The sequence below is a fragment of the Rhineura floridana genome, chromosome 3, assembly GCF_030035675.1.
Source record: "Rhineura floridana isolate rRhiFlo1 chromosome 3, rRhiFlo1.hap2, whole genome shotgun sequence".
Classification (NCBI taxonomy): domain Eukaryota; kingdom Metazoa; phylum Chordata; class Lepidosauria; order Squamata; family Rhineuridae; genus Rhineura; species Rhineura floridana.
Window position 1 is genome coordinate 40,479,798 of NC_084482.1, and position 24,787 is coordinate 40,504,584.

The 24,787-nt window shown below is 43.0% G+C and overlaps 1 protein-coding gene across 2 annotated transcripts in view; it reads left to right on the forward strand.

Moving 5' to 3' along the window:
• Nucleotides 1-3,834: 3,834 nt before the first annotated feature.
• Nucleotides 3,835-24,787, forward strand: part of DGKA (diacylglycerol kinase alpha) — a 77,825-nt gene continuing 56,872 nt past the window's right edge. The window contains exon 1 of one of the 2 annotated variants that reach the window (XM_061615473.1): nt 3,835-4,148. The gene's annotated coding sequence lies outside the window, so the exon portion shown is untranslated. Of the gene's footprint in view, nt 4,149-4,200; nt 4,219-24,787 lie in introns of those variants that run through there. The other variant, XM_061615474.1, reaches the window with a different exon arrangement.

Consider the following 24,787-nt stretch of genomic DNA (forward strand, 5'->3'; position numbering starts at 1 on the left):
GCCACTGTGTTGGACACCAAGGCTATAGGGCCTATTTACCTGAGAGTCCTCACTTTTGATTAGGCGTGTGTAGGATTATGAAGTAAATTTGGCAGCTTCAGATCATATTTTGATCCATAAACAGCAAAGGCCTGTAAAGAGGTGATTTCAAATGGCTACTGTGATCTGGACTCAGCAAACTCTAGCGATCTGCTTCTCCCATAGGCACCCTTGTGTCAATAAAGATCTATAAGGAATGCCCTGCTCTGCTTGCCATTTGGCTGAGAAGCTATAGCCTTTGGATTGTGCAGCAGGAATGGTCTCCCCGATTAAGTCCATCAGAGCTTATTCCTGTTGAAGACAGGGCAAAGTATGTCTGTCTAGACCACTGTTGGGTATTTATTTATTTTTTAAAAAATGTTAGTGATGTTACTGTAAATTATCATAATTGATTTGGGGGTGGGGTGTATTTTCATGCATTGGTGATCTGATTTCTTTTTGTAAACTTCGTTGAGTTGCCACTGTAGAGTGAGAAAGGCAAGGTCAACATAGGAGGGGGAAATGGGTGGGGACCTACCTCCAGCTATAAAATCTGCTCCTCTACCTGACTCATGTGGGGTTTACCAATGTCTTAATTTGTTTTGGGTACATTTTGGAAACAATAGAAAGTTGCAATTTCATAATTAAAGAATAAAAATAATTGAGTTGGGAGTTTGGGGTTTTTTTGCATTTGTATTTTCCTTTGGCTGTTTTTTCCAGCTGTAGGTTGCATTTTTTGTATTCCCTTCCCCCCATTGTTGTTACCTTCCCTCACCTTAGTGGGATGAAGTGTAAGGGTCAAAATGCAGCAAATAAAATATAAACAAGTCATTGGGAATGTACATTCTTTGTTTCAGAAAACAGCCACCGCTCGACATGTACATAGACCACACCCGCCCAGATGGATGGATTGATTCATGCACACAGCATTTATTGAGACAGGCGGACTGAGTCAGGAGTGCACATACACATATCAACACCCACACATTTCTACACAGAAGAGCAGTTGTAGATGCTGACACCCCCATCCTGACATAGTTTGATTGATGAACAGATTAAATAAAGAGACAAGCTGATCACATGCTAAAAAGGAACCTAATGTTAATGGACTGCCTTCAATTCAATCTCAACTTATGGCAACCCTATAAATAGGGTTTTCATGGTAAGTGGTATTCAGAGATAGGTTATCATTGCCTCCCTCTGAGGCTGAGAGGTAGTGACTGGCCCAAGGTCACCCAGTGAGCTTCATGGCTGTGTGGGGATTCGAACCCTGGTCTCCCAAGTTGTAGTCGATCACTCTCTAACCACTACACCACACTGGCTCTAAGAATACCAAAATGCATATGGAATATTAAATGGATGCACATACAACACTTTTCTAATTTTTAGGACAAATTATATTGCTTACATTTTTCACGTTCACATGAATAGCGTGGGATAGTCAATAGAATTCCCACCTCAAAAGTATTTTTCATTTGTATATGTTAATGTATATTTAAATAAATTGCAAATATAGATATTCACACATAGCACTGGCAATTAGCTTAAAGAATAACATCACCTAGCACCCAAAGGCAATTAAAAAAAAAAGCTGCCATTTCACCAGAAGCCAAGTAGAAACCCTAACAGCAGCATGTAATTTGTGCAAACACCCAGAGTTCAGACAAACATGCAGTTTGGGAGCCAAGACATTCCCTCCCCAGTTTTGCTTGCAGGTCTGAGAACTCCAGGTATCTCCTCCTAACCTGCCTTTGTGCATATGTTTCCCCCCTCCATAGCAGCAGAAAGATGTTAGTAATCAAGCAGCCCTGCCCTGGCTCTGGGCTTAGATTTCTGCCAAGAAGAAAAACCCTTTTGAGGAAACAAACAAACAACAGTAATGGGTGTAACTTTTGCCTAAACCAAGGAGTCAGCTGGGCATGTGGAATGCATTTGTTTAGGCCTTTGTGGGCCAGATTTTCAAAAGCACCCAACTCCAGTTTTAGCACTGGAGTAAGAGCCAGGCTTCCAAAGGATCCCCCACCAGTTCCTCTTTTGTCTCCTATGGACAACTTGCTATAACCCTTGTGGGAAGCAAACAGAGCCAAGGCTCTCTCTGGACATCCAAGCTGTAGGCATAATGCACAAGGCCCACAAATCTGCAGCACAAACACACCCCCCCCAAGTGTGCCATTGAATAGTATGCAAGATGGAGGTCTGTGTGTGCAAACCCAACAAGATGTAGATGGGGATAGAAGGAAATTTTGTGTGGAACATCACAGTGTGTAGTTGCAATAAACTACTTGCATAACTGCTTTATTGCAAGCAAATAATAAAAAAGCCTCCAAGGCCACAATCTAAACTCACTAGGAAGTCAGACTGTTAAGTGGGTTGGCCATAGGCACAAGGGTGGTGCAGATTAGCCCTAATTTTTAAAACACAGTGACTGCTGGACACACCGACAATCTGGCTTTGTGGCAAACCAATTCACATAACTTATCACCATGCATTAATTGAAAATGGGTTGATCAAGCAACAAAACAACCCAGTTTGAAACTAGTTCCCAAATGTGTTCCCTGAATCACTGACTAACTCACTGACTAATTTCAATGCACTCAAAGAAAAGAGTGCGAACAAGAAAACAGTGGCAAGGCAGGTTTTTAAATGTGCTATTCAACTTGCGCTATTCTGAGCAGAAAAGGATGTTGTCTGAACTACAAAAATATAGAACAATTGTGCCCTGTAAGATATTACTAATAGTACACAAGTGGAATCTGTAACAAAATGTCGCAGTGCAGCCTGCTCAGTGTTTCAACTAGCCATGCCTCCTCTCCCCCGCCCGCCCCGGATACTCCATTCCATCTCTCTCTCTCTCTCTCTCTCTCTCTCTCTCTCACACACACACACACACACACTCTGGGGCCACTGATCATGTTCACTCTTCATTGGTTGTGTGTGTCCATGTGTGGGTATTTTGTCCTTTTTAGGTTTTCCCCCCTAATTTTTTTTCTTCTTCTGCAAACCTCAGAGTACCCCTGAGCACTCTGTATGTTTCCCAGTAGCTCCTTTATTAATTTATCTAATTTATTTATTATTTGATTTATATCCCGCCCTTCCTCCCAGCAGGAACCCAGGGCGGCACCATAGCTACATAGCCATCACAACTCAACACCTGAGTTTGATATTAGTATATTATCATAATTTACAATAAAATTTGATAAAGCTGGAATGGCACTAGAGCAGTTTACTTATAAATACACGTTCTACCTATTCGATCGCTTCTGAGGTTTGGTAGGCCTTACCAATTTAGAGCTGTGAGTTTTCAGTGTTTGGAGCCTAGGGGTTCCTCAGTAATGCCAACGCGCTGATTTTTCCCTGCAATTCACAGCTTCGGGGAAGTGTTGGATACGTTCTTCCGGGTGCATTCTCATATCTTGCGAAATGACTGTGTGAGGCCCATGTGCCCCATGTGGAATTAGTGTGCGCACCTAGAATATGCCCAAATCATATCAGACAAGTTTTAGTCACAAACAGTCCTTGAAACTGTGATGGATGGTTTCATACCTAAAAAAAAAAAAAAATCCCCAGGAATTTTATTTGCAACCAGTTTTCCCACCCCCACCCCCACCCCCACCCCCACCCCCACCCCGTTCTTGTGTTTTCCATAAAAAACAACGTATAAATAATCAATAGACGGGGTTGAAAAAGGAATGTAAAATAGCAGCGGGGAGGACTAGAGGAAAGGCGTGGGGAAGGGGAGAGAAAGCCTGCCACACACGTCCCGATCCCCCAAAGTACATTCTTAAGGGCTTTGTGGTGAGACGGGGGTGCTCTTGTTAAATCCTGGTGCTAATTTGTGACCTCAAGTCCCACCCCCTCATTGGAAGGCCAGCTCTCTGCTGAGGAAGCTGCTCCTGTCTTTGTGTGTGTTGTGTTTTTTTGCCGCCGTCCTTCCCCCTCCCCCCCTCGTGTTGTGTGTTTTAACGTATACAACGAAGGAAAGAAGAAGTCGAAAGAGAGCTGCCTCGTGCTGATGTCAGGAGAAGGGCTGGCTCAGAAGAGGGTGTGATTGAGTTTGGCTGCGCTTCAGACGGCCCTCTACCTTCTGCTTCGAACTTCCAGTGTACTGAGACGGGCTGCGAAGAAGCAAGGTACGGAACCCCTCCCCGCTTTTCTCTGTTCTGCCAGCGACGCTTTGTTGCCAGAGATCTGCGTGTGTATGTATGTGCGTTTGCGCGCGCGCGCAGAGGATAAAGGATTTGGGGAGGGGGGATAGGGGTAAGAGAAGTTCGGGAGATGCGATGTGTGCCATTGTGATAGGGAAATGTCCACTTCTTTGCAAGTGGACCGGACTGGACCAGTGGACATTAAGTGGCTTCGCTTGTCTATGACCAAAGCAATTGGGGCTGAGGGGAGGAATGGCAATGTGTGCAAATGGTGCTGCGGGATCCTCGTCGTTGCTCTCCCACCCTTTTTTCAGTCCGATTGGATTTTATTGTTAGTATTTTTGTCTGTTTGCTAGAGACGTGAGAGAGCGCTGCAACATAGGAAGGGGCAAAAAATAGGTTTCTTTAAAATATGTATGACTCCAAGGCGCTTCCTGGGGAGCAGGGCCGACAGTTTCTTATTTTTAGCAGCAATGGGGGGAGCGGGAGAGACGGAGAACTTCATGTGCTTTCAATGGTGAGGTGGGGCGGTCGGGGGGGGGGGAGAGAAAAATGGATAGTGAAACTTCAGTGTCTTGTGGTGATTCACCCTTCTGCCCTGCAAAAATGTGGCACGTTGTTGCACCAAGAAACAAGGCAAGCTGCAAAGTTTTCTTTTGAATTTTTCCCATCCACCCCCACAAGAGGAAGGAAAGCCCATTTCGGTCTAGCCTGTTGGGGAGAGCGTACTTAGCACCACTTTAAACTTGAATGCTCTGCTGCTGCTGCTATCTGTTACCTCTTCATTGAAGGCTTTATCTGACCCTGGGGAAGCCTTGCTTGGCCTCATTTCCTGTGAATAAGAGGGCGTTGATACTTCTGATTTACCATGGATAACATGGCATTGCATGCCTCAGTTTTGTGGCCTGAGCCTCTAAAACGATCCCAGATAGAAACCCTGACATGTGCCTTGTCGCTTTCCACAAAAGCGTTATCTCTGTAGTGCAGGAGACGGTTGCCCCTAATTGACGGTGCGGTGCCGTTTTAGCACCTTCCCTGAAGAATATTTTTTTGTTTGCACGTTTGGATAAAAGCATTTGATGAATATCTCAAGCCTCTGTTCTGGTGAAGTCCCTTTCTGCAGATATTATTGTCTACAATAAGGTCTGAGGATGCAGTCTCCTTTTTTGTGTGGCAGAAAGATTTTTTCGTGGCAATAGTTAGCACTCCCAAGGTCTCAAGTGTAGTAGGTCTTTCCCAGACTGTTTCTTGTGATATCCCTTAAAATAAAGATTCTGGAAAGGACTCTGATTGATGCTCTATTCCCCTGACCAACAGCCCCTCAGTCTGCTAGAGTACTTCCTACTTCTTCCTATAATTAATGAGTGAGGCTTTGATCACTGTAATAATCCCTTCTGATTTTGAAACCCGGGTTGGAAAAGCACTCTGTATAAACATGAGAGAATCTGTTGGATATAGCATTAAAGCACTGCTGAGCTCCACAATGAATAGAGAGCTCTGAGATGCACTGCTGACCAGGTTTAGTGTTTGTGTCAATGGCCTTTATGGGCCTCAGTCTGAACAGCCACTTATGGATGCAAGATGGGAGTAACTGGATTTATGGGGACAAGGATGTATGGGCAATGTGGTAAAGGAGCCAGACCAGCTGGTAGGTTACAGACTAGGCCTGAAGATGAAGTGCAGTAATTCATGCATTTATGGCATGGTTATTAGCAATGTTCATTTGAACTTTTGTGCATCTGTTGGAAGGCAAGAGACCAAGGTTCAAATTCCTACTTAGCTATGATTCTCCAAGTGGTCTCAGACAATTCACTGTTTGCCAGAACAAACTACCTCAACCATGAGAATAAAAAATGCAAAGCACTGAAAAGTGCCTAAAATGATTAATAAATAATGAGTAGGCACCCAGTGTTGCAATTTTTTTTCAAAAATATGGCCCTTTATTTTTGTGTAAATCAGTTTGCTGGCTCCTAGTCCATTTTGTGTCTAAGGAGATCATGTACTGACACTCTGAGCTAAGGGTGTTTTGCCCCCAGTGATCAAATTGAGGCCTCCCACATTAGCTGTGTAATAGTCTACAGAGGCTACTGGAAATAACGCCCCCTCAAGTCTTTCTGCTAGGCTCCCTGGAGCACTTTACTCATCATCAACAACTTTAACATTGGACTAGTGATTGTTGGTAATCTCTCACAGTTTTATGATTTAGAGGCTTGTGATTTTAGAGAATCCTTCCAATCATTTTTTGTTTATTGATAAGCTTTGAAAAACACCTTTACAATGAGCTAAAAGGGCTGTGGAACTATATAGCACATGACCTGCGATATTGCATATGTGTAGGTTTTAAGTATATCTTCTGATTTTCCACAGACAGGTCTTGAACATTTGGTCAGTGCATAAATTGCTTTGTAAATGTTAATGCAGAACAAATCTTGGAAAAATATGGATTTCTTTGGAGAAAAAGATGGCAGAGCTGCACTTTTGAGGCTCAGGAATGTTGTTGTTATGTGCCTTCAAGTCGATCACAACTTATGGCGACTCTATGAATCAGCAACCTCCAAGAGCATCTGTCGTGAACCACCCTGTTCAGATCTTGTAAGTTCAGGTCTGTGGATTCCTTTATGGAATCAATCCATCATTTGTCTAGTCTTCCTCTTTTTCTACTCCTTCTCTTTTTCCCACCATGATGTCTTTTCTAGTGCATCATGTCTTCTCATTGTGTGTCCATGATAACCTCAATTTCATCATTTTAGCTTCTAGTGAGCGTTTTGGTTTAATTTGTTCTAACACCCAATTGTCTTTTTTGCAGTCCATGGTATGTGCAAAGCTCTCCTCCAACACCACATTTCAAATGAATTGATTTTTCTCTTACCTGCTTTTTTCACTGTCCAACTTTCACATCCATACACAGAGATATGGAATACCATGGTCTGAATGATCCTGACTTTAGTGTTCATTGATACATCTTTGCATTTGAGGACCTTTTCTAGTTCTCACATAGCTGCCCTCCCCAGTCCTAGCCTTCTTCTGATTTCTTGACTATTGTCTCCATTTTGGTTAATGTCTGTGCTAAGGTATTGACAATCGTTGACAAGTTCAATGTCCTCATTGTCAACTTTAAAGTTACATAAATCTTCTGTTATTACTTTAGTCTTCTTGACATTGAGCTGTAGTCCTGCTTTTGTGCTTTCCTCTCTAACTTTCATCAACATTTGTTTCAAATCATTACTGGTTTGTGCTAAGAGTATGGTATCATCTGTATATCTTAAATTATTTATGTTTCTCCCTCCAATTTTCACACCTCCTTCCATATTGGTCCAATCCCGCTTTCCATATGATACGTTCTGCGTATGGATTAAACAAGTAGGGTGATAAAATACACCCATCTCACACCCTTTCCGATGGGGAACCAATTGGTTTCTCCATATTCTGTCCTTACAGTAGCCTCTTGTCCAGAGTATAGATTGCGCATCAGGACAGTCAGATGCTGTGGCACCCCCATTTCTTTTAAAGCATTTCATAGTTTTTCATGATCTACACAATCAAAGGCTTTGCTGTAATCAATAAAGCACAGGGTGATTTCCTTCTGAAATTCCTTGGTCTTTTCCATTATCCAATGTATGTTTGCAATATGATCGCTGGTGCCTCTTCCCTTTCTAAATCCAGCTTGGACATCTGGCATTTCCCGCTGCATATATGGTAAGAGTCTTTCTTGTAGAATCTTGAGCACTACTTCACTTGCATGGGATATTAAGTCAATAGTTTGATAATTACTGCATTCCCTGGGATCTCCTTTCTTTGGAATTGGACTGTATATTGAACACTTCCAGTCTGTGGGCCATTGTTTAGTTTTCCATATTTGTTGACAAATGGACAGATTCAGTCTCAGTAACTTGTAGCAACTCTATTGGTATGCCATCTGTTCCTGGTGATTTGTTTCTTCCAAGTATTTGAAGAGCAGCTTTTACCTCACATTCTAAAATGTCTGGTTCTTCATCATATGGTTCCTCCGTGAATGAATCTGTCATCCTTACATCTCTTTTATAGAGTTCTTCAGTGTATTGCTTCCATCTTCCTTTTATTTCATGTTGGTCAGTCAGTGTCCCCCCCGTTGATTATTCAACATCCCTACCCTTAGTTTAAATATCCCTTTAATTTCTCTAATCTTTTTGAATAGGGCTCTTGTTCTACCTTTTTTGTTGTCCTCTTCTATTTCTATACAGTAACTATTGTAATAGTTCTCTTTGTCCCTACATACTAGTTGCTTTATTGTTGCATTTAGGGTTCTAACTGTGTTTCTGTCTCCTTTTGCTTTTGCTTTCCTTCTCTCTTTAACTATTTTAAGAGTTTCTCCAGTCATCCATTGAGGTCTTTCTCTCTGTCTCTTACTTCATTCCATAGCTCTTCTGGTTCTCTGTCAACTAAGTTTAAAGCCTCAAATCTGTTCCTTATTTGATCTTTATATTCTTCTAGGATGTTATTGAAAATGTATTTTGACATTATGATTGCTTTCTTGTTCTTCTTTAGCTTTACTTTGATTTTTTATATGACCAATTCATGATCTGTACCACATTCTGCTCCTGGTCTTGTTTTTGCAGAAAGTATGGAACTTCTCCATCTGAATTTGATTCCTATATTGACCATTTGGTGATGTCCATGTGTACAGTTGTCTTTTCAGGATTAGTTATCAGAAAAAATGAAAATCCTCAGATATTTTCCAATAGTTGAGGTTGGGTGGAACAGAAAGATGGGCAAGTGATGACTTAAAGTGAGAAAAGAACGTATCCTCATGTTTTAATGTTTGTGCTGCTTAGAAATCCCTCTGTTGTGCTGGCCAAGTACTTGATTTTTCAACTATTAACACATCAATATTATGCCAAAAATAATATCTAGCTTGGTATAGAATGTTACAGCAGTGTTGTGTTGAGAAATATGAAGCACTCAAAGTGAGTAAGGTATTTTTTCTTGAACTAGCATCTGGTGATTAACAGTGCAATCCTCTATGCCTGTCTACTGAGAAGCCCGTCTTAATAAGTTCAGTGGGACTTATTCCCAGCTAAGTGTTCATAGCATTGCAGCCTACAAGTTGGCAGTTCACTCATTCATATTCAACTTGTCATATATGCAGTTTTGCAGGTTTGGAGAAACTATTTTTCATCTATATATATGGAATATTGTGTCCTGTTCTGAGTGCCTGGGACACCGACAAACCAAAAGTGTCTGCAAAGGGGCAACCTGGATTGGACAGGAACAGATGAAAGAAATGGGAATGTTTATCCTGGGGAAGAGAAGATTAAAGGGTGATAGCTGTCTTCAGATATTGGAAGGACTATCACACTGAAGATGGAACAGAGTTGTTCTCTGTTGCTGCGTAGGACAGGACTTGAACCAATGGGTGGAAATGGCAGGGAAGCAGATTTTGTCTAAACATTAGGGCAAACTTACTAATGGTAAGAGCTGTGGAACATACAGCCTCAGGAAGTGGTGAGCTTTCTTTTGCTGAAGGTATTTAAGTAAAGGTCACATGGCCATCTGCCAGAAATACTGTAATTGGATAGCTTGCATTGAGGGAGTTGGTATGGATGAACTCTATGGACCCTTTCAACGCTGATTCTACTTATGGTAAAGGCTGAGGGATGGGTTTGCCTGAGCTTATGGAGGGAATCAAAATGAAGAAACAGAATCTAAGGAAACATTAGTTGCTTCTACATTAACACTTTTCTCTGGAATTGCCAGCTTTTGTTCACTTACCCTTTATAGAGCATTCAGATGATGTCATTATCAGACTGTTATAATGTTGCACTCTCATGTTTTTCAGATCTGATTTGTGGCTGCTTTTTGTTTTTGTTTTGTTTTTTGGTAATATGATGCAGTTACACTGTCTTATAGACAGGCCAACTGACTGAGACCTTTAAAGGCTTTGTTGCCTTTAATTTAACACTTCCTGATTGCAAGTTTAGCCTGTTTTATAGCTTCCTGAGAAACACAGGTGAGGGGTGAATTGCCCCTTGAATAGTCTCTCTTAATTGATCCATTGTCAGTTTCTGTTCCCAACGGGTGTGGAGAGGTTTTAAGTGCTGTTTTCTTCTCTTTATTTTGTTATTAAATAACAATTTATAGGTATTTTGCTATAAAATGGAATAGAAAAAATGAGAGGAAGTCAGTAATTTCCCACACCTCCGTGAAGACAGAAAGGGCTGCTTAATAGGCTATTTATCACTAATTTCCCACCTCTCTGTATCAGGAAGGATACAATAAAACTGGCTGACCTTATAGGGAGGAAACTGTTAATGAATGAATGGGGTTGACTTGTGAGTAAACATTATAGATGGATCTTTGCCATGGGGAAGGGCATTACAGTGCTATATTTAGTGCTGATGTGGAACCTCCCATTTTTAATTCTGCCCCCAGCTGCTTATGAAAAAGCAATGTCTCAGCAACACTAAAGGGCTTGTAATGTAGAAGAAACAATTGCCTCATTTGCAGTAGCTCAGGCAGTCTCACTCCCTGTCCAAAAGTGGGACAAGAACCTAGGAGATGTGTTTCTCTTTCTCTAATTCAGTAGGCTGTCACAGACATCTAATCTACCTCTAAATCAGTGGTTCCTGAACTTTTTCCCCCATGGGCCACTTGAAAATTGCTGAAGGTCTTAGTGGCTGACTTAATGATTTTCTTTTGTCTGTTGTAGCAATTGTAATGTGCTGTGCTAGATGCTGTGTTATTTTTAATTGCATTTTTAAAGACATGCCACAGACCACCTGGATGAAGTGCATGCACCACAGCAGACCATAGTTTCAGAACCCCTGCTCTAAAGGATATACTTGAAATATAAAATGAGAAGGAGGGCTGCAGCTGGCTTGCATACTGTAGCTGAACATGAATAAAACAATCATTTCCACCTAGGGCCAGTTCATGACTCCCCTGGGCATGTGGTAGCCATAGGAAAAGTATTGGGAAAGCATCCAAGCCGGTGCGTGTACACATCTGCCACCACGCCACTGCCAATGTCTTCAGCTAGTGGTTCAGAACCCACAACAGCTAGGTCACACAGCTGGAGATTGCAACAGTAGCACTACCACTATACAGATATATGGTAAAAAAAGAAGAAGAGGAGGATTCCCAAATGCATATATGGACTAAAGGTGGGTCCTGGGTCTGAAAAGTTTGAAGACAATCATGCTAAACTACAGCTGGTAGGCCTTGTGCACATAACTTACAGTATTTGTGTAGAAGCCATTAACTCTCAGATGTAAACAGTTAGAATTAATTGTTGGACTTATTCTTTTGTTTTGTTGTATTTGAGTTTAAAAGTAATGAGAGTAGAAACTTAATGAGTTTGAGCTTCTTTTGACAGCCTATAGTATTATGAATAAAACTAAATTACATAGAATAATAATATTTTGCCAGTATATTAGACACTACTATCTCTGCAACAACAAGGGCTAAAAATCCGAGATTCTTGGGAGTCTGACCAGAACCCAGAAGATACTAAAAAACACATCAAGTGTGCCACTTGCTCTGCTTACCCATCCCTGCACCAGTCTTTGCATCCTGGCTTCCCGTATCTTGTCTTTTCTGTGGTTCAGATGAATCTCCCTGATTTGTCTCTTTCAGGAAAATGGCATAAACCATTACTGGGCACAGTGTGCTGGTCTGCATCCACAACTGCCTGCCATGACTAGACAAGATCCTGGGAGATGTGTGAATGGATCTATTGGGTTCTTAGTTCAGTAAGGAAGGGAAGGGAAGCAGTGCTGCAATAGGGGGTGTTTAACCATTTCCCCCTGCCCCCCAGTGTTTTCTCAATTTGAAATTGCCCTCCTAAATTTATTTGTCATGTAAGGGAAAACATACAAACAGTCTGAAGATATCTACATGTTTGCAAATTGCTGTTAAACAATCTGATTTGGGGTAGTGGTGCACATGGCTACTTAAAATAAAAACAAAACTAAACACTATGGGAGATTCAATCATATATCTCTCAGCACATTGTCTAGTTTGGCCCCACAGCACTGAGAGCATCTGTATATATTTCTTTTTGTTCAAGAGCCTATTTACAGCACACGCAGATCTGCATATGCCAAAGTACACATTTACTTAAGAGATCAGTGGCCTGTTCTTGGGCAAATATCACAGCACTTTATAACCTTCCAATAGAGTTATTTTTAATTTAGGAAAATAAAACAACTTCCTGTCCAGAAATCAAATAGGAAAAACAAATCTGACACTAATCCATAGGTGACAATGATCTTAATGCAAACCAGGGATACAGCAGGGCCTGTAAACATTTTGTATGACCTTGACCTTGCCACATCAGGATAGAATCTGTTGCCCAGAGTGCCATGAAAGGAGATGGGGGGTAGCAAAGGTGTGACATGGTTAAAAAAGGGCCAAATGCAACAGAGGGTGAAACCACACACTCTGAAGGTTGACTTAGATTTTGCATGGCCCCTGTGTAGCATGTATGCTAATATACTAATGTAATGTAACACTAAATGTACCAAATGTATTTAACATACCCATCTATTTTTAAAAGTCTTCATGATGCAGGAAAGCTTGGAGATGTATGCCCGGCCGTCCAATCTCAGTTTCTAACTTACATCCCTCGCTTTGCTAAAATATTGCTATAAAATTCCATCCAAGAGGGGATTTTTTTGTATTGTAGCAAAACCAACAAGGAGCTGTGTGGTGCTTTAAAATCCCATCCCATGTCATTTAACAGCCTGGCTCATGGAAGCTGATAAAGTTATGCAGAGCTGTAAAAATACATAGAAATATGCCTGATTCTAACTGTAGAAAGTGAGCATCCTCATTGCAGAATTTTGTTGCAGAATCGCCCTGTATGTAGCTAGGATGCCTTCAGGGCAACTGTTTCTCTTAGGTGGGTGCACACACAACTAGCCTGAGGGCCAGTTTTTATACCCTGTCAGTATACTGTATTAGGCGTTGTCAACAGTCAGTATTCCCAGCTGTGTGAGCAAACTGCTGTTAAATCTGTGCAAAGTCCACACAGGGATCTGTGCAGGAAGGAGGTATGTTCGCTTTCTACCCTGGGTAACAAACGCTGTGTAGCTGAAGTGAGGTTTCTCACAGAAGGCACTGTTGCCTCGCTGCTGTTTTCAACATGTCATCCCTGGAGCCTCGGGTGCTTCCAGACACAGCCCCTGTTTTCTGGTGGCATTCAATCACGCTGGCAAATTCAGGTGGCACAGTTATATTTAACTTATTGTCTTGCACAAGAAACCCGCTTCTCCAAAAGATCGGACCTTTCGCGATAAGGAAAGCGACGCGAAAATGCACTAGTGAGTGTGGGATCGTGCTTGCTTTGACGCAACAGCATTTAACCTCCCTGCACATCAATCAGATGAAATGCACAATAAATAAGTCATGTGGAAGTGCCCTTGATTAGCTTGCCTGTTGTATTTAATATCGGTATTTCCCATTGTGAGGTACATGACTTTTAAGTCCGTGTGTGTGGGTGAGGGGGAAAGAAATTGTGCAGTCAGTTGTGGAAAGAGCTAGAGGACCAATTGCCGCTGTATGCCCTTCTTGTGGGGACTACAAAACTAACTGAAAATACATGTATGGATAAGCAGCAGACACCCCCAGAGAAGAGCAAGGCAGGAACCTGGGCACCACTTAGGTGGGGTGGAGCACACTGCAGGATGCAGTGATGGCTTTGCCTTCCCAGGTTTTATAGGGGTGGGATAGATCATACGTGGGCTTGAGAACACTTGTCTAAAAATAGCCCTCCTACCCAGATTTCTCTTAAACACAATTTCTGTGTAGAAGTGCTGGAACAGGAATGCAGTTTCCCACTTACTCTCCTGGTGAGCAATCCTGAGCAAACTGCACTTCGCTCTTCCTTTCCTCCACCTGTGTCTGGCAGTTGCATTGTTCTAATTAAATAAATAGTGAGCTTGGCCAGCTGAGTGCCTCTCTGTTTGGAAGTGAAACAGGGCCACCCAAAACTAAGGCACACGGAAGTATGTAAATCTATACATTTAAAATAAAAGGGGGGGGAGGAGATGGCCTGCCAATGACTTGTGAGCTTCCAGGATGTGTGGATTGTTGAGATGTCGAGGGGGAGGGGGAGGAAACTGAAGGGCAAGTGAAGGAAATGGCTTGCTGAAGTGGGATGTGTACCAGGAAGTTTAAAACAAAATCCAAGACACCTCCCTGCACTATATATGGATGATAAGGAGGCAAGAGAAAAGGGCATATTTTCCTACTCACTCTCCAGAACTAACTACCACCACCCATGTTCACCACTATGGGCACTTCCAGACTATTGCTGTTTTTGGATGGGATTTAATCATATACAAGCAAATTCAGGTTGTGCAATTAAATTGGATTTTGAGCTTTTTGCAACAACCCCCCCCCTGGAAAATAAATGACAGGGAAATGCACTGGAAAGAGTGGGATAGCATTTTGTCTAACCTCCCCACAAACAAATCAGAATGAATGCTCAATATGTTGTCTAACCTCCCTGCAAACTTTGTACAAAGATGAATGCTCAATAAACAGGTTGTTTAGAAGTGACTTGTATAGCTATACAATGTTTGGATTTGGAGCTGAGAGCAACTGTAAACCTGAATCCTCTAGTTCTCCCTCTGCACACATACCCTACCCCATGCGGCCTGATTAGCACTGCAACACTCCTGTCTGCTCAGATATTTGGAGCCCTGAATGGGGGTGAATACATTGCAATCTTTTGTTGCAGGTCCCTTTTGTCTGTAACTACACACAATCCTTTGCATGCCTGCTCAGAAGGAAGACATTAGGACTTGCTCCCAGATGGGTGTATATAGAATTGTACCCGTTTGTCTTCACATCTTCTACCACTCTTGCAGAAGCTGACATGGCTCTGTGGTGCTGTTTCCCTTGCTGCAAATGACAGCACAGGGCTGTCCTCCTGGGTGCAGGGAGAGGAGGTAGTTGAGCAGAGAGAGTGGGGTGGGGGTGAGTTAAGCCCAGCCTCTGCAACATTAAGCTCATAGAGGATTGTGTGTGTGTGTGTGTGTGTTTTCCAGAGCGGGGTTCCTGATTATGGTGTATCCCACTTTCTCACTGGTGATGATAAGCAGTTATTGTATTGCTTCAAAACTTTGTTTGCCCAGAGATGGAAGAGGAAAAAGAGGGATATGTTTGCACACTATGGGAAGCAATGCCTCTCTCAAACCACTCTACTCCTCAGCATTCCTTAGCAAGCTGAGACCTCAGTTAACAGCATAAGCCATCCCTTAAAGGGATGTCCCCTTTTGCCTCAGGGGTTTAGGGCTATGTCACTAGGAGGATGCTGGTGTTTAGTGGCTACAATTTTCTATGTTGTGGCTGCAACAGCTACTTAACCCGCTGGGCTTGAAAACTCCCAATAGGTCAGTCAGGAGTGGGTTAAACTAGGGTTGCCAGGTTCATAGCCTGAGACTGATCCTGTATCTTTAGAAGAGAAAGTCAGCCAAGTGCAGGTGTTCTTGCAACCCTGTAATGAGAAAAACCACAAGGTGGAATTCTTCCTTCCCCCTGCACCACTTTTAAAGATACAGAAGACCTCTTGGTTGCCAGGCCCAGCCTCCAAGAGGCCTTCTGTATCTTTAAAAGTTGTGCAGGGGGAGGGAGAATTCCACCTTGTGGTTTTTCTCATTACAGGGTTGCAAGAACACCTGCACTTGGCTGACTTTCTCTTCTCCTAAAGATACAGGATCAGTCTCAGGCTATGAACCTGGCAACCCTAGTTTAACCCACTCCTGACTGACCTATTGAGAGTTTTCAAGCCCAGAGGGTTAAGTAGCTGTTGCAGCCACAACATAGAAAATTGTAGCCACTAAACACCAGCATCCTCCTAGTGACATAGCCCTAAACCCTTGAGGCAAAAGGTGACATCCCTTTAAGGGATGGCTTATGCTGTTAACTGAGGTCTCAGCTTGCTAAGGAATGCTGAGGAGTAGCCTGTAAAAGGAAAGACATTGAAAAGAGATCCTGGCTAATTTTCTTGCCTTTTTGCATGCTTGGATTACCGATCATCACAGGGCCTGTCATGTGCCTCTGCAAGACCAAAGATGTATAGAAGGGTCCCGTGTGATTATAAAGAGGTTTGGGAGAAAATATTGTGACCCAGTTCCAATATGCAAGGGTGGGGACAAGAATGGCACTGTCTTAAAAGGGCTAGTTAAAAGTAAACGGAGAGCATGATGCAGTACAAAACAAATCAATGGTTGTGGAAGGAATAAAGCCCACAACCCCTGCCTTCAGCTGTCACCCTTCTTTGCCCACAAGATGGTTGCCACTTCAAAGGCAGAAACAAAATAGGAGACCCTTCCTTGCCTCTGATATAACAAAGCAGATTCCTTTACATCAGGAGTGGGGAGCCTCAGGGCCCAAATGCACCTCTCCCCAGCCTCTCTATCTGGCCCTTAGAATTCCCCTCAGGGCACCCCCCCCTCACTGGCCCTGCTTCACACCCAAACCGTTTTTGCCCGGATGGAATGTGTACTTTGCCTCTTCCTTGTCTAGATAGAGGACAGAGAGGGATGTGTCAGAACTAGTCTACGGTAGAAAGGTAACATTTACATTAGTTGCTCTGCCCGCTTTTGAACATTAGTTGCTCTGCCTGCTTTTGCTCTGTCCGCTTTTGAATGTTTGTCTCTAGCCCCGCCCATCACTGGCATGTGGCCCTTGGAAGGTTGCCCAGAGGAGAAAGTGGCCCTCAGCAAAAGGTTCCCTGCCCCTGCTGTGCAGAAGTCTGCCATGCCCCTTTCTTACCTCTCACCTGCCTGTCAAGGTAGGGACTTAATTATTATTAGTTCAGTTAATTGTAAAAACCATGCTTCAAGCATATCTATTTACTACGTGTATTATTTACCCTTCGCCTATTTTTTTTTTTTATCATGCTCTGTCTCAGAAAGCTCAGGGCTCCTAACATGTAAGAAAAGGTACATGATCTTAAGCATAAAAGAATTCCCTAAAAAATTTACCACTAAAAACTCTTTGCTCATCTTCGGTCACAAAATGGAAGTGTCCACTGAGAATGTCGCACTGGTGGATCCTTATTGGCAGCTAGGCAGCTAGGATGGTACCATCAAGAAGCTGTCCTCCATGGGAGATTGCAATGGGAGAGGGGAAGCGGCAGTCTCTAAACTGTGTAGGATCCAATGTGTTGGCTTTAGAATGATAAAGCCCTAAACATCTTGAACAGTGCTTGAAAGGCTATAGCAGGGGACACTAACACGTCCTCCAGACGTTGTCAGACTACAGCTCCCATCATCCTGACCACTGGCTATGCTGGCTGCGGCCGATGGGGAGTTGGAGTCCAGCAATAGCTGTAGGGCCAAGGGTTCTGCACCCAAAAGCAATTGGAAGCCAGTAAAGATGCTAAAGGACTGCCATAAAATGCTCTTCTTGAACCCTGTTCCTACCAAGTCACCAGGGTATCTTTATAGTTTTGGTTCTACAGGTTGAATGCAGACATTATTGTACTTCTACCCAGAAATGATGTCATGCAAGAGGATCCTGCACCAGGACCATTCCCAAGTCGGTGCAGATACCAGTACGGCAGATACGCTCATCTGTAGTGCAAGCAGGTGCACATTATAGCTTGAATCAAAGGGGCTGGTTGAGCATTGGTGCACCAGAATTAAAGAGTCTCGGGCCATCTATTTTAGTCTTAGAACAAAGGAGATGAGTGCTTGCTGAGGCTTCTGCCATGCTGGTGTTTTTCTGCTTTTTCTAAGTTGCAGTTTATGGCTTCTTAATACACATCTTCCTCATTTTCCCTGAAAATAGGTACATGTTGGTGCCATGTAACCATGCGTCTCATTGTTATGATATGACACATGAGGGTGTTGTTATAAATGTGTGTGGGCAGAAGTACTGCAGATTGGATGCTGTAACTATTCTCTGGGAACTGAGCAAATCATTTATATTTCTTGCACACACCTCTCTTAGAAAAAACAGCTCCGAAGTGGGTCAAAACCAATTCACAAATATCAATAAAACATCAGGAAAATGATATTAAAATAAAATTAAGAGCAATGAATTTTAGAGCACATTGCATCTTCATCCCGCAGGCATTTTGAAACAGAAACGGCTTTTGCTGTTCTTTGCAAGGCAGTCAAAAATTTTGCTTTGCGGGCATCCTGACAGGAGAAAGCTCTGCACTGTGCCATCAACAGCAGGCAAGGTCCTGCTTGTTGAAGCTGCCAACCTAATTATCAGATGTGTTAGCACATGGAGCCAGGCTTCCGTAGATTATCTAATGCAGGGATCAGCATCTTTGGGGAGTTGCCAGGGCCCACACCTTAGTGGGGGGGGCTTGTTGCAAATCCCTGGAATCTTGTGAGCCTCCTTTATCTCTTCTTCCTCTGTGTTGCTGCGTCTTTACCTTCCCTCTCTAGGCAAACAAGGAGAAGGAACAGTAACCTCTAAAAGCATTCTCTCTCCCCTTGGAAGATGATTTGGATTGGGACCAGAGAGAAAGGGAAGCGAATGGGCAGCAGCAATGGTGGTGAGGAAGAGGTGATGGGTGCACTTGGGGAGGGCGTCCACTGAGAGCATCTTACTTGCCCAAGAGTCCCTCCCCAAATACCAGGAATCAGCTTTGTCTAAAAGTGTGAGGAGGTTTGTATGCAGCGATGTAGGATGGATTTTTTTTGCAGAACATTTTCTGGAATTTTTTCTAGTGCTTTATTCACCCATGAATTTTTTTCCATTTTGTAAGTTTGTTAGTAACAGTGAATTGATGTCAATTGCAAATGCAGTATTAGGCAAGCTTGGCATATTCAAAGATTTTAGCTTTGGTTGTTGAATACAAGTAAAATAAACATTCTAAATTAGATCACTCTCTAGGGCATGTGTGGGGAACCTTTGGCCCTCCAGTTGTTGCTGAACTACAGCTCCCATCATTCCTGGCCATTGGGAGTTGCAATTCGGCAACATCTGGAGGGCCAAAGCTTCCCCACACCATCTTTAGAGCATCAAAACATTTTTCAATGGAGATTGAACATTTTCTGATGCAAATCACAAATAGTGGTATATGTTTTCTGGACAATTTTCTGATTCAAAATGTTCCAGAAAACCCACCTCACTGTTTGTATAGGGTAAACATGCTGCCATAAATAGGCAGGACTGAAGTAATGTAGGGCTTTAAGGACCAGGACCAGTGCCTTGAACTGAGCCCTGAAACAAACAAACAAGCACAGTGGCCCACATAGGTAATTCTAGAATCTGGACTTAATGGTCTTATACACTGCCCTCTAGAAGGTAATGTGTATTACTTCACCTTCTTCAGTGTGATAAGCCAGACTTGCTGCATTTGTTCCCGCCCCCTCCCACATACATGGACACGTAGTCTGCCAAGCGGGGACCTGGACTACTTTTGCAAAGTATCTCCTTGTCAGCACCACTAGATCTTGTACTGCAATAATAATTTCATTCTTTTCTTTCTACTGTTTCAGTTGTTCTCTTCTTTTTTGTTTTGTTTTTTGTTTTGTGCAGTTATGTTTATATTGCTTGCAACTGTTACCAATTTCAAAAGAAAGTCTGTGTGTGGCAGACAAACAAACCCCAGTGATGCACCCTCAGGGACCAGCCCACATAAGTCAGCTTGCAGAAACAGAGAGGGCAAAGTGTGTGGCGAAAGGAGCAAAGAATAAGATGAGTTGTGAGATAAAGTGAGATAGATCTGCTTCCGTTAATTGAATTGCAGGCAACTGGGTCTTATCCCTGACAGGTGGCTTATTGCGTCACCTGTTTCTTTAGGCCTGTCAGAAAGAAATGCAGCAGCTGCATAAGCCATGGATGAAAATATAATATTTTCAGAGTTATTAGAGATTCTTCTGTCTCTAGTTTAATCTGAGGTTCATGGAGTCCTTGAAGGCAGAAAAACACATAAGGCTGCTTGTATTTACAAAGTGGAAGCTCAGTTCAAAAAGTGCACTAGGTACCGTATATTCTGGCATATAAGATGACTTTTTAACCCAGGAAAATCTTCTCAAAAGTTGGGGGTCGTCTTATACACCCAGTCATCTTATACGCCGGAATATACAGTATTTGTTTTGCAAGAGGAAGAGATGGAGAGGAAAGAGTGCATGGGAGAACTCTTTCAATAGGTGTAGATAGGGAACATAGGAAGCTGCCTTATACTGAGTCAGACCATTGGTCCATGTAGCTCACTATTGTCTACACTGACTGGCAGTGGCTCTCCAGGGTTTCAGGCAGGGGCGTCTCCCAGCCCTACCTGGAGATGCTGGGGATTCAACTTGGGACCTTCTGCATGCAAGGCAGATGCTCTGCCACTGAGCTATGGCCCTTCTCCAACAGGAAAAGTCCCTTAGATGGAGGATGCCATCTGAACATCTGAACATTAAATTGCGCTCCCACCAGTTGAAGAGCACATGGAACTGCAGGCTGGTGTTTGCCTTTTGGGGGATGTTGGACACAGGCATAGCAAGGAAATTGCAGTAACTTACTCTAGAACCAGGCTTCCCTAGTGTGGTGCCCTGCAGATGTTTTGGACTATAACTCCTGTTAGCCCCAACCAGCATGGCTATACTAGCTGGGGCTGATGGGAGTTGTACTCCAAAACATCTGGAGAGCACAAGGTTGGTGAAGGCTGAGCTAATATAATATAATAATAAATAATAATAAACTTTATTTCTATCCCGCCCTTTTTCCAATAGGCTCAGAGCGGCTTACAACTAAAAACAACACCATTAAAACATACAGAGTATATTATTAAAAAAGAATTAAACTATGAGAAAAATTAAAACCATAAAATATAGGTTAAAAACAGCGGACAATTTAAAATAATAAAATCATATAATGTAATCACCAAACCTATGACACTTAATCCTGGTCGTTCTCTATCCCAAATGCCCGTTGAAATAAAACAGTCTTTACTTGTCGCCGTAAAGACGGCAAGGAGGGAGCTGATCACACCTCACTCGGAAGGGAGTTCCACAGCCTAGGAGCGGCCACCGAAAAGGCCCTATCTCGTGTCCGCGTCATATGTGCTTGCGAAGGTGTGGGGAACACAAGAAGGGCCTCACCTGAAGATCTCAAATCCCGGACAGGTTCATGTAGGGAGATACGATCTGTCAAATAGTCTGGACCTGAGCCGTATAGGGCTTTGTAGGTCAAAACCAGCACTTTGAATGGTAGTGTTATAGTTTGCAGTGCAATCCTATGCATGCCTACTAAAAATAGTGTTGTAGGATTGGGGGGTTGGTATGGATGATGTTTTTGGGTCTCCTTTTCAGCCTGTGATTTTGAATCTGTAGAGATGGAGTTGTGGCAGCGAAACCTGCTATACTGGTGGGTCAGTTTCTTTGTTGAGGCAATGGTCTGCCAGGTACCCAATCTACATGTTTAGAAACTTGACCAAGAGAAGATGTGTTGCCATAGGAACAGGTAGATCTCCCCTCCTATCCTGGGGCCAGGAAGTAGTCTCTCTGTGTTAGTGAATCTGATGTGGGACTAGGAGCTGGAAAGATACAGAGAAGCTTGCCTTGCTTTTGGTGCTGAATCCAAAGCTATCACTTTGGAAAGCCTCCCCTAGTAGCCTAATGGGGAAGCAAGATCTGTTGGGTGTTAATGTTGTGAACTTTTTCATCTTATGCTCAGGTTGTACATATGTGTAAATAAACCATATAAAGACACCACAGTCTCCACTGGCCTTCATTTTAAGGAAACCGAACCCTGGATAAGCATAGGAACCCCTGGAAGTCTTGCACCTCTCAGAGATAGGGGTGCCCGCAACTATAAGTTCTAATGAATTTAATAGAACTTACTCCCAGCCAGGTATGTTTGCACTTACCTGGTTGTGAGTAAACCCTACTACATTCAATAGGACTTACTTCTGAGTAGACATGGTTAGGATTGCACTGTTAATTCCCTTCCAACCTCCCCCCCCCTTCATGCTGACATGTTTGGCCAAGAAGGCTGATCTGACTTTTGCCACTAGGGGCCACACTGAACAAAAACCCCAAGGGCCTGGGCTCCCTTTTTGTAGCAGGTTGGGAGGACTTTTTCTTCCTATTGCTGACTTGATGTGCATGTATAAGAACTTTAACACGCATGGTATCACAAACATGAATCTACCATATGAGCAGTGTTAAGTGCTGATGAAAAGAGCCAAAAAAGGCCAAGAAGGAGGCCTCAGTGAGTGAAGGGATCAGTGAGTCTAGGGGCCAGGGAGCCCCTTTTTGCAATGAGGGGCAGGGCTTACTCACTGAAAGAGAGAAGATGTGGGGTTGGGGGGGGTAATAGGAGGAAGCAGCTGGCTACAACATCTATGGGAATTTTGCTTACAATTCAGCAGCCCCGGGATCAGGTATAAGAGGAGAGGTTGCTGGGCTTTCCTTCAAAAAGGAAGAGTGCAAGTTTTATATTCTGCTTAAGATGTCCAGAGTACACTGAAGCCTGGCCTGGGTACACTTCTTCATCGTTGCACAGAACACTGCCACAAAGGGTTAAAGCTCTTCTTTCTTTCCAAATACTAAATAAGGGAAATTGTTAAACTCAGCAAACCTTCCAGAGGCTTAGAGGGGAATCTGGGGAAAGAAAGAAAAAAAGCTCCCTTATCGATCTAGCAAAGTGAGGCCTCAAGTCTGCAAAGAAGCACACCGTCCTTCCTTTTCTGTTCCTGGGTGTTTATGGGACTGGGATTTGGTTTCTGGCCTGAGACTGATCCTGTATCTTTAGGAGAAGAGAAAGTCAGCCAAGTGTAGGTGTTCTTGCAACCCTGTAATGGGAAAAACCACAAGGTGGAATTCTCCCTTCCCCTGCTCAACTTTTAAAGATACAGAATACCTCTTGGAGGCTGGGCCTGGCAACCAAGAGGTCTTCTGTATCTTTAAAAGTGGTGCAGGGGGAAGGAAGAATTCCACCTTGTGGTTTTTCTCATTACAGGGTTGCAAGAACACCTGCACTTGGCTGACTTTCTCTTCTCCTAAAGATACAGGATCAGTCTCAGGCCAGGAACCTGGCAACCCTAATGTGCACATATGCTGCCTTTTATATGTGTTTTGGTCCCATTGCAATATTTACTTGCATCTCTATTTATTGTGTGTGGTGCAAGTGTGTAGAAATGGAAGGAATGGTGTGTTCATATGCAAATTTTCTATTTCAAGTGTTTAGGTTCTGTTTGTGGTCCTTTTTCTGTTTTTGGGTAAATTTGGTGCCATTTGTGGTTGCTGTCCATTTAAGAAAATGCTACATAGGCTCAACTGGTCTCATCTAGAAGTTGGGCATTTAGTGTTGCTGGTTCTATTCTGTGGAATACTCTTCCAGCGGAGATTCAGCAGGCATCCTTGCTTTTGACTTTCAAGTGCCTCTTGAAGATTTTTTTTATACCAACAGTCCTATGTAGATGTATAAAATGTCTCTTGAGAAGCCACTCATCTTTTAAAAAATATTATAGATCAACAACACAAATATAAAGATCAAACAAAATAATAAAATAAAAACACCTGTCTACATATAATTATGAAAGGTTAAGTAGATAAATGGATGTATTATGGGGTACAGGGAGATATTTTAAGGATAAAAGTAAAAGAACACTTTTTTATTGCTTGACCTGGTTGAATTGCTAACAACTGGTTTCTCCACTGTCTCCTAGGAGAGATATTTATGAGCTCCAAAACTGGGCATATTGGCAGGGTCGGCACCAGGCATGACTAGACCCTTGGGCACCAGTCTGCTCTGAGCCTGCCTGCATGCACCACCTACCTCTCCTGCTACGGTGAATGCTGTACGTGCTATGCGAGCATGCCTGCCATCAACTAAGATGGCTGCGGGGGCTTTCCTAAGGGGCTGATGCCCTTGTTGCCATCTTAGTTGATTGCAGGTATGTACACGCACTGTGCACACAGCATTCACCGCAACGGAAAAGGCACGTGGGGCATGTGGGTGGGTGTTGTTGGGCCTGTGCGGTTATATGGGGGTGCCTGGGAGCTCTGTCTCTGTGATCTGCGACAGGGTTGGGAGCCGACGCTGCCATGGATCGCTGAACAGGAGCACTACCCTCCCACCCTAAGGAGGGGCCTTGCAGGGGCTCTCAGCCAGGGTCTGACCTGGCCGCCCTCTGGCACTGGCCCTGCATATTGGGGTCAGTAGCCAGTCATTTTAATGATTCTTCTGTACTGCTTTTAAAAGTTTTTAATGTTGCTGTATATTAATGTTGTGAAGTTCTCCCAAAGTAGGACCGCAAGGGAGAAAGGGTAGAGTCTTTTTCTTTTTTAAATTTCTTTATTAATTTGAGTGCTTTCTTTCTGTTTGAAAAAAGAACTGGCTAGGTTGCCTCTCGTTATGGCTAGTATCATTTACTCGCTTCTGACAAAATAAAGCTTTATGCATTAACTGAACGGAAACACAGAGATGGCTGAAAAGAGATTCTAGCATATGGCACAAAATAGGCTAGGTAAAATATCTAACATATCCATGTACTTATGCATTGTTCTTGAATCAGCGGTGCATTTCCCCTTGTTTTAGGTCTAGAGATTTAAAAAGCATGATTTATGGCTTGCTATTGCTGCTCCCATCAGCCTTACAATTTTAAACACAGTTCCCAACTCCACCCATCTTACAGACAGACTAGTAGTACGTTACTTCTTTGTTTGCTTTTTGGTGGA